The sequence below is a fragment of the Lontra canadensis genome, unplaced genomic scaffold (assembly GCF_010015895.1).
Source record: "Lontra canadensis isolate GAN:19392208 unplaced genomic scaffold, GSC_riverotter_1.0 scaffold893, whole genome shotgun sequence".
Lineage (NCBI taxonomy): Eukaryota > Metazoa > Chordata > Mammalia > Carnivora > Mustelidae > Lontra > Lontra canadensis.
The window spans coordinates 9,396-23,797 of record NW_022631877.1 but is presented as its reverse complement, the minus strand read 5'-3'; positions in this window follow the sequence as shown (position 1 = coordinate 23,797).

Genomic DNA, 14,402 nt, shown 5'->3' with positions numbered 1-14,402 from the left:
GGGGGAACCAGGTGGTGGGTATTAGAGAGGGCACGTATTGCATGGAGTACTGGGTGTGGTACAAAAACAATGAATACTGTTATGCTGAAAATAAATTAAAAAAATGATTTAAAAAAATCTCTGGAAAGCTGAAAAAAAAAAAAAAACACAGAACCTTTGAATGACACTAAAGTAACCTTTAAAGTAACCCCCCAATCCTCAGAGGGCTTGGATATGAAAATGTGTCCAGAATTTTAGTTTACAACCATATCAAACATGCCTGCCCAGTAAAAATAAATAGAATAAAACAGAAGGGGAGGGACGCCTGGGTGGCTCAGTCAGTTAAGTCTCTGCCTTTGGCTTGGGTCATGATCTCAGGGTCCTGGGATTGAGTCCTGCATCTGGGCTCCCTGCTCAGCGGGGAGTCCGCTTTTCCCTCTCTCTCTGCCCCTCCCCCCCCTTGCCTACTCGCTCTTTCTCTCTCCTCTCTGTCTGTCTGTCTGGCTCTCTCTCTCTCTCTCTTTCTCAAATAAATAAATGAAATATTTAAAAACGAACCTGGAAGGGAAATGGTACAAACAGCTCCTCCACAATCTATAACTTCACAGTCAATTCCGGACCATCAAGAAATAGAACCCTCAGATGGACCAGCTACGGCATTTAAGTCCTGGTAAACTTGTGTTCTATTCCATTTGCTCTTTGGTTAAGGAATGAAGAGAACTTGATGGCAATGGGTACTTATTTTTTCCAATCAACAGCCATGAGTTCTGGAAGAACTATTTTGGAAGCTTTATTCTTCAACTCCTTTCCCCAGTAAGGGCTGTATAATCACTTCCAAAGAAAGAAGAAAACAGTCCTCTGAAGGTCTTGTCTCAAAATAAGGGCACTTTCCTCGATATAATTCCCATACCACCCCACTCCCCAGAGGCAGGCCTTCTCTCACCTTTACCCCAACACCCACTCATTCCTTCCCTACAATGACTACTTATTTACCGGACTTTGGTTGTTGTTGTTGTTAGAGGGAGCGGGGGAGGGGCATCAGGAGAGGGAGAGAGAGAATCTCAAGGAGGCTCCATGCCTAGTGTGGAGCCCGACGCAGGGCTCAGTCTCACGACTCTGATATCACGACCTGAGCCAAAATGAAGAGTGGGATGCTCAGCCGGCTGAGCCACCCAGGCACCCCTTGGAGTTTCTTTCCCTTTTTAAAGAAAATATATATTTTATTTATTTATTTATTTATTTGAGAGAGAGAGCGCATGCACGCGCACAAGTCGGGGCAGGGGAGGGGAAGAGACAGAGGGAGAAGCAGACTCCCCACTGAACAGGGAGCTAGGTTTTGTGATTTTAAACTGTCCCCCAAACATGTATATCCATAAAAAAAAGCTGGCAGTTGCCCCTTTTTATTATAAAGACACATCTTATGTAATTTCAGTTATAAAAGAAAATACGTTCTTGCCTATTTTTGCACCTTTCCAGTGCCAGATGAATTCAACATGAACTTTCACATGTGAAAGTTGTTTTGGTTTTTTTTTTTTTTAATTTATTTTCAGTGTAACAGAATTCATTGTTTATGCACCACACCCAGTGCTCCATGCAATACATGCCCTCCGTAGTACCCACCACCTGGCTCCCCCAACCTCCCGCCCCCCGCCCTTTCAAAACCCTCAGATTTTTTTTAAAAGATTTTTATTTACTTATTTGACAGAGATCACAAGTAGGCAGAGAGGCAGACGGGGGGTGGGTGGTGGGAAGCATGCTCCCTGCCGAGCAGAGAGCCCGATGTGGGGCTTGATCCCAGGACCCTGAGATCATGACCTGGGCCGAAGGCAGAGGCCTGACCCACTGTGCCACCCAGGTGCCCCACATGTGAAGGTTTTTAAGCATTCATCGGGTTTGAGTTCCATTTGTAGAATAACGGAATGGGATTTGATATCTTTAAACCTTTCCCTTATGTTGTTCACTAGTTTCACAAATTCATAGAGGTCATGCCTGCTTGGAAATCTGGGCTACTTTTGTACAAACACCTAAGTGGCAAATATTACAGGCTGGAAAATCATGACCTGGCCTCAGTTTTCTCAAAGAACTGAAACAGTTAGGCTTGCTTCTTACCTACAAATGATCAGTTACAACACTAAATACCCATACACCTTCAAATTGCCAAGCTCTGCCTCCCAATTTTTCCTTAAGGAAGGAGGAACCGCAGCAGCTATGCCTGCAGGCACACACCACCAAGAGCCATCTACTCAGAGAAGGAGAAGCAGGAGTGCTTGAGCAAAGAACTATACAACAGTCAAGGTTTCCCCCAGGGCCTTGCTTTAAGACTAGAGTGGCTTCCCTCCCATGCCTTTCGCAGACTCAGGTGGTTTCTCCCATCAAGTAGGCCAACTTTCTTCCAAAGATGCTCTGTTACCCCTCCAGACCCTATTACCGGCCACAGGGAGACCTCCTCCACCATCCACAACACTAATGAAATCACGCGCGGCATTAGGGTTGAAAAAAATCAAGGACAGCCTCCTCTTTCCTGCAGGTGAGACCTCCATAGCTACTAATATCCAGGTGAGTGGACAAGGTGCGTATTTCAGAACGTACCGATTTCCCTGTGTCCTGCGCAAGAAGAAAAAGGTGCCCTCGTTCACAAGAGAAGTCATTGCACTGTAGCTTGTCACGACAACATTGGATATGTGCGAGGTGCTTGCTACCCATGGGGAAAGACTAACAAACCTATAATCCAGGCCAACAAGGGTGTGTTATGTCTCCAACACAAAGACTGATGCAGACCTTCACGTACTGACTCAGGAAAAAAAAAATTCAGACCAAAAACAAAACAAAACAAAACAAAACCCCACATACCAAAAACCAAAAACCAAAAAAAGCAAGCAAACGTCTAACTAGAGACCAATTAAGTACCAATAATACCCTTTATGTAAAGCACACATTCACAGGAGAGCAACAATATATACTTCATCTTAGGATACAGAAGACATGTAAGTGCAAGAGAAAAGTCTAGAATGGTAAACAGAAATGTCATGGCATTGTTTCACCGAAAAGAGAAGAAGAAAAAGGATGGGAGTGTGTGGTGAGTGAGGGTATACATCATCGTTTTTCAAATGTTTTAAGATATTACAGGGAGGACAAATTTATGTATACATAGGCAACAAAACCTTACTTTACAAAGATTCTAAGGAGATCCGAAATGAAATACTGGATGTAAGTGAACAAAAAAGGAGGCAAGAAAAACGGTACCATTCCACTGCAGAGAAAACAGTGAGAATAGACTTGAAATGCCTTTGAGGTATATTTTATATTGATCAAAGGAAATACTCATTATTAAAATGTATATATGTAACCACATAAGAGATATTGTATTGCAGCCCAAGAAGAGAGAAGTGCTGCTGAATGTATGCAGGAACAATAGCCAACAGTGTTCTAAAACAAAGAAAAACTATCGGGTGGTATACTGATGTGCCAACCTGCGAACAAAATACATTTTCTCCCTTCCCACTCCCCCCGTCACGTGTGCATGCACGCGCGCGCGCGCGCACACACACACACACGAAGAAACACACACAAACAGGTCTAGGCTCATCATAGTAAAACTTCTAGAAACCAAAGGGAAAAGAACTGCCTTAAGAGCAAAGAGGGAAAAACAAACATGACTAATAGGCGATATTCTCTTATTATTTTAATTAGAGAGAGCTTGACAGAATTATTTGGAGACCAAAAAAGAAAAAAAAAAAGACAAAAAGGAACAGTGAGACAAGAGCGCTATGATAGGAAGTGTAGGCACTTGTAGTTCTGGAGAAACCAAGGCACGGTAGGATGGTTCTGAGAAGCCATGACCTCTGAGGAGGAGACCTCAGAGCTTGGGCTCAGACTTTGTCTTTTAGGGATGTTTCTCAGTTTGTGTGTGTGTCAGCTACTCGGGGTGAGCCCAGTATTATCCCCGAGGTTATGCAAAGTAACATTAGATTTTTCCAATCCTACCCATCTCCCTCGTTTGCTGACTCCTGATGTTCTCTCTCATATCGTACACATAGTAACTTTACTGTAAGTAGGTGTAAATGAGTAAACTTATGTCCTTAAAGGTTCATGGGACAATTGTTAAGCAGAGGTACACAATGAGAAATATTTGGGGATCTCTGTTTTCAAGAAGTCAGGTAACAATGCCCTCGTGCAATGGTGTCACCTCAGGATAGCAAAATGGGACTGGGGTGTGACAGGTTATTCAATCACCTTAGCCCCCCCCACAAGAGGAGCTGACATCCTCTCTCATAAAACAGGAGGGATCAGAGCTCTTAATGTCCAACTAAAGACCACATGCTGGCAACACATACAAACACACACACGCACACGCACGCACGCACACACACGACTCACATTGATAGCAGACACCGACTAGTCTCGATGTTTCTACAGTTACTCCATCTCTCCAGTCTGTAAATATCCTTGTTAAATGTTTCTGCCTCCAGAAAAGAATGGCCTACCCCAGTTGTCATGGAAACCAGAATGTCATCAAAACGTTCTCCCTGATGTTAGCTTTCTATGGAAACGAGGAAGTACTAACACATCCTCAGATGCAGAGCACTGATCTCACTCTCAGTCAGTTACACCCTGACCAACCCAATGAATGAATGAATGAATGAATGAGTGAGTGAGTGAGTGAATGAATGAAATATTAGAGACAATACCCTATGTTCTCAGAAAAGGTATTGAGGGCAGGGGAGTTCTTGGAAAGTGGATTATGGAGGAAATAAAGTAGAAAGATAACAGCTTCTGTTTTCCCTTCACACACACACACACACACACACGCACACACACACAGACACACACACACCCCACTTGGGATCCAGGCCCTGTTAAGGGCCTCCTTTCAACCTGCCAGGACACATGAGGCCAGGAGTGTTTGTGTAGGTGGGATCCAAGGACTCTCAGTCAATTTAAAATGACCCAAGAGGAGAAATCGTGTGAGGATGAAGGACCTGGATGTCTGTCAGTGGAAGGCAAACTAGAAACTCAGGACCAAATGACCCCGAGTCTACAGCTGGACAAGTATATGTATTGACAGGGTTTTCAGGACACCGGTGATTGCTGAGAAGAGAGACAACTCCCCCAAATGTCCTTGATCTAGGACGATAGGGAGACAGAGATGAACCTCTCACATCTGGGATCTGTGCTCAGCCTGGACTGCTGCAACCACACTGACAATGAATACTATGCTCAGAGACAGGGCTCCTATCATCAGGGCACACAGCACCCACTTCCTCTCCCATAGTCATTTACATTAGGGGACAGAGCTGCCCTGTGATGCAGCTCTTCCTCCTGGTAATGAGCTCCAGGCAATTCTTCTGTGGCCAGTCCTGGGCAGTGATGTGCTGGAGACGGGCCCTTGGGAGGGGAGAGTGCAATTCCAGTTTCCAGGGTTTTCCCATTTCCGTGATGTAAATACTCCCATTATGGCCGACTTCAAGCCACTGACATGAGGTCACTGAATGCTGATTTGGTAAGTGATGCCCCAAATCAGCCCCTCATGAGATGATGATTCCAGACAGACCCAGCACAGCCCTAGACCCCAGAATCTGGACAATACCAGACAAAGCCCTCCCATTCTATATGCGATCCAAGAGAGACGTGCAAGCTGGACTTTTTTTTTTTTTTTTTGGATTTTACCTATTTATTTGACAGACAGAGATCACAAGTAGGCAGAGAAGCAGGCAGAGAGAGAGGGGGAAGCAGGCTCCCCACTGAGCAGAGAGCCCGATGCAGGGCTTGATCCCAGGATCCTGGGATCATGACCCGAGCTGAAGACAGAGGCTTTAACCCACTGAGCCACCCAGGCGCCCCAAAGCTGGACTTTTACATAACTGTGTGCCAACTGAATGAAGGCTTTCCCCAGGTTCTTAGTGTAGAGGAGAGGGAGAGTGATACCGAGACCCCCTCCCCCCACCCTCCATGTAGCCTGTGTAGGTTTTGGGGAGGGAAAATAGTTGGGTGCATCCATGGTCGATCTTTTCAAATCAGACATGCTTTCTGAAAGACCGATGCAGGTTTGAGTCTCAGGTCTGCGTCTCCTCGCCTGTGTGACCTTCGCATTGCGCCCTAACGTCCCTGTTCCCTAGGCTCCATTTTTCTCAAATCAGCTAATAGTGTCTCCGCTCTCAAAGGGCTGATTAAAATTCATGAAGGAATGGCAGACTTCGGCAGTGCCCAGTGGTCATTCTGGGAGGCCTTGGGGGTGGTCCCTGAGAACCCTCTGCAGGACCAGGGAGGCCTTCTTCTCCCTACGCAGTATCAGTGACTCTGGACGGCTTGGTTGCCTTTCCATTGAAACAACAGATTGCAAGAGGTGAAGTGAAGAGGCAGGTAAGAAAATCCAGGTCCTTCCTATTCAGGGAGGTATTAAATAGATTTGCAAAGATGTAAAACGATGCCATACTTTTAATACTTCTGTTTGTTTTCAAAAATGTGATTTTCTTTCCTAAAGCATATTTACGTGTAAGCAATCATGGGCTTAGTATTATTTTTAAATGAATACATTAAAATGGGACTGCTTAGGTTTTGTTTTGTCTTTTTTTTTTTTCCAAAACACTTCAACATTTTATTACAGTGGTCAAAGAAACACTATGTTTAATTAAAATATTTCTTTACTGCATTGAGATTCACATACCATTTTAAAGCATACCATTCAGTGGCATGAAGTAAATTTGCAGTGTTGTGAAACCGTCACCTCTTTCTTCTTAACAGAACATTTTCATAAGTTCTAAAGGAAATCTTACACCTATCTTATACCCAGTCACTCCTCACTCCCACCGGCCCCCAAACCCTGGCAACCACAAATCTACGTTCTGTCTTTATGGGCCGGCTTATTCTGAAGATTTCATATCAATGGAATCACACAATATGTAACCTTTTGTGTGTAGCTTATTATACACAGAATAACCATTTTTAAAGTTCATCTACATTGCAACATTCCCTTTTGTGTCTGCATAACATTCTGTTGTATGGCTAGTCCACCTTATGTTTATCTGGTCACCTGTTGATAGAAAACTGGGTTTCTTCCACTTTGGGCTGTTTTGAATAGTGCTACTAGGAACATATGTGTTCATGTGTTTTTTGAATGCCTGTTTTAAACTGGGGGGTGTGGGGATATCTCTGCTGCACCATATGCTAATCGTATGTTTAAGCTTTTGGGGAACCACCAAACTGTTTTTATTTCTTTTTGAAGATTTTGAATCTTGGAACACTACATCAAAAACTAATGGTGTACTGTATGATGACTAACATAACATAATAAAAAGTAAGTAAATAAAAACTACAGCAAAAAATAAAAGTAAAAATAAAATAAAGATTTTGTTCATAGCAGCAATGTCCACAATAGCCAGACTGTGGAAGGAGCCAATTTGCCCTTCAACAGACGAATGGATAAAGAAGATGGGGGTCCACACACACAATGGAATATTACGCAGCCATCAGAAAGGATGGATGCCCAACTTTTGCATCAGCATGGGTGGGACTGGAGGAGATTATGCTGAGTGAACTAAGTCAAGCAGGGAAAGTCAATTATCACATGGTTTCACTTACTTGTGGAGCATGAGGAATAGCATGGAGGACGTTAAGAGAAGGAAGGGGAAAATGTAGGGGGAGAAATCGGAGTGGGGGACGAAGCACGAGAGACTGTGCGCTCTGGGAAACTGAGGGTTTTAGAGGGCAGGGGGGTTGGGGGATGGGTGAGCCTGGCGATGAGTATTAAGGTGGGCACGGATTGCATGGAGCACGGGGTGTTTTATGCAAACAGTGAATCATGGAACACTACATCGAAAACTAATGATGTACTGCAGGGTGATTAACATAATTTTTAAAAAAGTTTTCATTTATCTGACAGAAAGAGAGAGAGCACGAGCACAAGCAGGGGGAGATGTAGAGAGGGAGAGAGAGAGAGAGAGAGAGAGAGAATGAGAGAGTGAGAGAGGGAGAAGCAGGCTCCCCGCCGAGCAGGGAGCCCACCACGGGGCTCGATCCCAGGACTCCAAGACCAAGACCTGAGCCGAAGGCAGATGCTTAACCATCTGAGCCACCCAGGCGCCCCTCCCCAAACTGTTTCTAACGGTGGCTGTACCATTTTAAATTCCCACCAGCAGTGTATAAGTCTTCCAACTTCCCCACATTCTCAAGAGCAGTTTGTTATTTTCCCCCTAATGTTAGACATCCTAATGGGTGTGAATACCTATTGTTGGGTTTTGATTTGCAATTCCTAATGACTAATCATATTGAGCATACTATCATGGTAGCCATTTGTATATCTTTCTTGGAGAAATATGTTTTCAGATCCCTTTCCCATTTTTATCGTTTGCTTTGTCATTTGGTTGGAGTTGTAAGAGTTCTTTATATAATCTGGTTACTAGACTCTCCCTAGACATATGATTTGCCAGTGTTTTCTCCCATCTTGTAGGATACCTTTTCTCTCTCTCTCTCTCTCTCAACATTGTCTTAAAAAAAAAAAGACTTCTGTTTTATTATTTATTTGACAGAGAGAGAGACAGCGAGAGAGGGAACAGAAGCAGAGGGAGTGGGAGAGGGAGATGCAGGCTCCCCGCTGAGCAGGGAGCCCGATGCGGGGCTCCATCCCAGGACCCCAGGATCAAGACCTGAGCCGAAGGCAGACGCCTAACTGACTGAGACACCCAGGTGCCCCTCAATAGTGTCTTTTAATGCAAAAAATACTTTCATTTTGATGAAGGCCAACTTACCTATTTTTTTCTTTTGTTGCGTTTGGTCTAATATTTAAGAGATCCAAGGTCATGAAGGTTTACTATGACGTTTTATTCTGAGAGTTTTATAATTTTAGCTCTTATATTTAGGCATTCTGTGTATGGTGTGACTATAGTGTCCAACTTCATTCATTTGTGTGTGGATATACCATTGTCCCAGAGGCACTTGTTGAAGAGACGATCCTTACCCCTCCCCTCCCCCCGCTGGAGGGTCATCATCAGTCACCTCTCACCCAACACATTGGTGAGCTTACAAGAGCCAGTGAAATGTTGAACAGCACAAGGAAGGGAATTAGAAACAAAACATATTTCACTGGCTAAGCATTAGCCCGCTAACTTGAAGTAGTCAGTATGAAAGTGGGATTGGATGGAATAAAATATTGAAGCTTTGCTTCTAAATCTTAGATGAAAGTAGTAAAACGAGTGACTAAAACCAGGAAGGAAAACACACACACACACACACACACACACACACACACACACACACACACACACAAAACCAAACAACCCAGGGCTAGTAGCAAATTAAGGCAGGAACAAAAAAGTGAAGTGTTAAAGGAAAATAATATAGGGGGAAGAGTGGGAGAGAGAGGAAGGGAGAAGGAAAGAAGCAGAGAGTATCCCCCAATTTCAAACTGTATAGTATGTCTCAGTAGCAGAATGAAGTATGAATTCCATTTCCTCCGTAAGTTTTATATTTTGTGAAAATTATTCTACCATGAGTATTTATAGCTTCATTAGTTAGAAGAAAGACTTAACAGTAGAATTGTATTAAATTGTTTTTGGAAAGTGGAATGTTTTTTTTGTCAGCTAACCTCTGGAGAGACACCTTGAAAATTCATGAAATCCTCCTGTAAGAAATTAAAACATGCATGGGGCAATGGTCTACAGATAGGAGTCATCCAATACCTGTGTTTTTGTGTAGTCGGATGACAACTGAGATGCATCCGTTTGAATTCCCCTTAAAAGTTTAGTACAGACAAGTTCAAGTTTGGTGTTGGAAAAAGTCAAAAGATGTTACAACTCAATCTTGGTTATTCATGGAGCAGATACTCCACTAATGTCCTCTGTTCCTATTTCTTTCCTGTTTTCAGGGTTTTTTTTTTAATTTTGATATACTATTTTAATTATATGTATGTATGGGTTTTTCAGGTTTTTTAATAGTTTTCTAACATCCATGGACTACATTTGCAAAACAAAGACAGTGGTGTTAGGAAGCCACCAGATGGAGATGTTGAGCTGCCGTTGTTAATGACAGGTCCTCCTTGACAAATACAGTGGTTCCAAATTTAGTGGGGTTGAGAGCAACCTGGAGAATTTATTTAAAATGCAGATTCCCAGTGCCCGCCCACACAGTTGATTGGGCAGGCCTTGGACAGATCCAAGGAATCTGGACTTTAACCCTCTCTTTTCCGTGATTCTGATACAGGCGATCCCATGCACCACTCTTTGAGAAACTCGGACGTAAATGGCCATTGAAACCATGGACATACACGGAAACATTTAGGGAAAGGGTATAAATTGAGAAAAGAACCACGTAAAACCAAGTCCTGAGGAACACCGTCACGTGAGGGCTCATTTGAAAAGAAGGAGCTAGAGGGATGCCTGGGTGGCGCGGTCGGTGAAGCGTCTGCCTTCGGCTCAGGTCATGATCTTGGGGTCCTGGGATGGAGTCCCCTGTCAGGCTCCTTGCTCAGCGGGGAGCCTGCTTCTCCCTCTCCCTCTGCCTGCCTCTCTGCCTGCTTGTGAACCTCTCTCTCTCTCTGACAAATAAATAAATAAACGAATCAATCAATCAATCAATCAATCAAATAAAATACATAAAAATAAAACAAAACAAACAAACAAATAAAATCTTCAAAAAAAAAAAAAAGAAAAGAAAAGAAAAGAAGGACCTAGCAATGGTAATAGGAAGTTGCCAGAATGAAAGGGGATAGCAGGAGAGTATGCAGTTATGGAGGCCAAAGGAGAACAGGGAGAGTGGAAGGAAAAAAAGAAGAAGAGAGGGGTCAACCAGAACTGTACGCAGTTTTTTTGCTTTTATTCAAACATCTGTCGTCCTCTATGACTTCTGTGGGAGAAATACTGCCTTAAAGGATAAGAATGCCCTGGAGACATTTGACATACCCTAAATAATTCGTATACTTGGATGGTATGTTTCCCGTCCCGAATCCACGTTTGTTAATGAAATGTTATATGTAATCCTGATGATGAAAATATTTGTTTTTTATGCTTTCAAATATATGGCAGGCACAAGTTTGCATTCAGTGTTTGATATTCAGGAAACTGTGTACCAGTGGCTAAAAGAAGTGGCCATTATAATGGCCTCATAATAATTATTATAACATACTCGCAATTAAATAGAATTAATTATGAACATTAATGTCATTATACTGTTACTAATATTTGAGTGCTTGCCTTATATTATTGAGTGCCCATGAGTGTTTTTATGCATTACTTCCCTTAATTTCACCCAAAATATTATGGGACAAATACTATTGTTGTGCCTTTAAGATAGTAAGAAAGTCAGCGAGGCTTAGAGAAGTCAAGAGATTAGCTCGCTGCCTCACAGTCCATAAAGTGGGATGGCCTTGTTTAATTTCATGCTGGACTTTCAGTTCAGGCTTTGAGCATTTTTGTGGGTTTTCCTTTACGAAAACCCAATGTAGTCAAGTTTTACGTTAATTTTAGAAAGGCACAGGTTGCAGGGTCTTCCAGCTCACCACCTAAGTCCTTGCGCTCCTGTAAAACCTTGCAGTCCTGGGCCCCCAATTAGGCATACTGTCCCAGCTTTCCTTGCTGTTAGATGTGACTGTGTGACTGAGAGCCAGGCAACGGGATGTCAGGGGAAATGATGTGTGCCACTGCCAGACCTAACTCGTAGAAACCTTGTACCTGGTGCACCTCTCTGCTCTTTTCCCCTTTGAGCAAACTGCAAAGCGGGCCACCTCCAGGGCAAACGTGGAAGCCACGTGTTGGACGTGGCAGACTTTCTGACAGCCTGGGTCCCTGTAGACGTGCACGGATAATGCCCACCAGGAGGACCTACTCACTTTCCCAGAAATGTTACAGGAGAAATAAACGAAGTAGTTTTGAGTCATTAAACGTGTTTGGGCTTAACTGTTACAGTAACAGTCCACCACACCTGATACGAGTTGGGTAAAAATAAATTTCAGTTATGCACAGCTCTATCATTATGAATTGCATTTTACTGCATTTTGAATAGGGGCTCAGACAAATACCTTTATTCCTGGTGACACACAGTAGGAATACGTCATTCAGGGCTGGTACCACAGCTCAAGGAGCCAGGATCTTTTTTTCCTTCTTGTCGCTCTATGCTTAGCTGTGGCTTTTGTCTCCAAGGACACGGACGTTGTATCCGTATTGCTGGCAAGAGAAAGGGGAAAGATCAAAGCGGGGAACCAGCTGCGTCTTTCCAGTTCAAGAAGCTTTCCTAGGAATGCCCCCGGTGTCATCTGGGACAAGTATCATGGCCAGCCCGGGAGCTTTACTGGGCCATGTGCTCCCCTCTCTATGCGTTGGGGTCAAGGTTCTGTTAGCAAGGATGGAAGGGTGAAGGATGGAATGCTTAGGTAGGTACAGGACCCTCCACAGCACTCACCTTACATTATCTTTACTAATTACCCAACCCCCTTGTGGCAGCTTCCTACAAATTCAGATGCCCCTCCTCGTGGCCGCCATAACGAATCAGAATGTCCCTGAACATTTGGAACCGGAAAATAGTTGTTGAACTCCCGACCTTTGCCCTGCCGAGGGTAGCCCCTTTTTGCTTGTCACCTGGTCTGGTCTGCACGGACTCTTCAATGGGTTTGTCACTTCATAACGTTTAGGTGCTCTCCGACACGTCAAAGATAGTACCTCCCCCGATTAACTTGTTTTGAAATTTACGTCAAAAACAACAACTTTGTAAAGGACCTCCACATCTACAGTGACACTCTTCAAACCATTTTCTGTGTTACTGGAAGAGACAGCACTGCTGGAGATCATGATTTACAGCTGAAGATGTGGTTTATTCCCAGAGAGGCAAAGTGACACAAAACAGTGACGGGCGAGGGCCAGGGGAGAGCAACGGGTCAAAATACCAAAGGTCTGGCCTTAGCTCTACTGCGCAGCTTTGCAAACTTGGGTAAACATTTGTACTCTTTGATCCTCGTCCTCTTAAATTATAATCTGGCCTTACACTAATTCATCTTCCAGAGGGTTACTGAGGTAATTAAATGAGTCATGGGTATGTATACTTTCAAAGGGCAGTAAAGCCCACAGAAGTGTTTTTTTGTGTGTGTGTGGTTTTTTTTTTTAAATTTATGGGCAGACAGTGGCCAATATGAATTGTAAATTCCAAATCTGGTTGGTAGAGTTGTGCAGGTTTCCCGCATGGTCAAAGTGAGGCAAAATAGTACAGTCTCATTAGCACGCAGATGATTGGATGACAGTGCAGTGAGAGGAGAGAGGCAGCGCAAGTCACGGTGGCAGGCAAAGGAAGGAGTGTCAGGCAAGACCCGACAGAGAAGCTGGCTGAGCTTGTTCAAAGGCCCAGTGGCAGGAAACAGCAATGGTGTGCTTGAGGAAACTGTAAGAAGCTCAGGATGGAGAGGATAAAAGGGGAGTCAAAGGAGGCAAGATGCTAAGTGTCCTCATGTGTAGAGTAGACCCTCTTTGTGGAGGCTCTGAGGAATGGCTGAAGGAACTTAGGCATCACAGTGTAAGCTAATATCCAAGGATTCGGAGTTAGACGGATCTGACTTAGAATCTTCATCCTACCGGAAGCTGTGGTTTTGGCATGGGATAAACAGAATGACCGGTGGAACAGGATAGAGAAGCAGAATCAGGGACATAGAGAAAGTTGACATATGACAGACATGGCACAGCTGACAGCGGGGAAAGCGGGCGCCATTCAACAAATGAAGATGACACAATAATTTTTTCATGGGAGGAAAAAAGCAATTAGATCACTATCTGAGAGGGAACACAAAAATCAACTTAGCATGACCAAAGACTAAAAAATGCAAAGTAACACCTTAAAACAATTTTAAGAAAATATAGGAGGAAACTTTTATGACCTTAGGGTTCAGACAATTTCATTCTAAAAGGCCCAGGAGGCAAGGGGAAAAAATGGATAAATTGGAAAACAACAACGTTTAAAAACATGTGTGCCTCAAAGGACATTATCAACACAGCGCCCAGGCAACCTGTGGAATGGATAAAAATAATCCCAAATAGTCTGTCTGATAAGAGATTAAAATCCTCAACACATAAAGAGGTCCTATGACTCAGCCACAATGGGAAAAAGAAAAAAGACAGATTAAAAAGTTGGCAAAGGACTTGACTGGACATTTCTGCAAAGAAAGTATACAAATGGCCAATAAGCACATGAAAGGATGCTGAACATGAGTAATCAGCAGCGAGGTGCAGATCAAAAACATGAGGAGATGGCACTTCACATTCATTGGGATGCCTGTTACCAAACAAACCAACAAAATGCAAAAAACAAAACAACCCTCTCGCCCCACCAAAAACCAACAGAATAACAAGTGTTGGCGTGGAAGTGGAGAAACAGGAACTGCTGTGCTCTGCTGGTGGGATTGTAAACGGGTCATTACCGGCTCTGAGCTCGTGGACTCCTTTAAACGCCGCGAA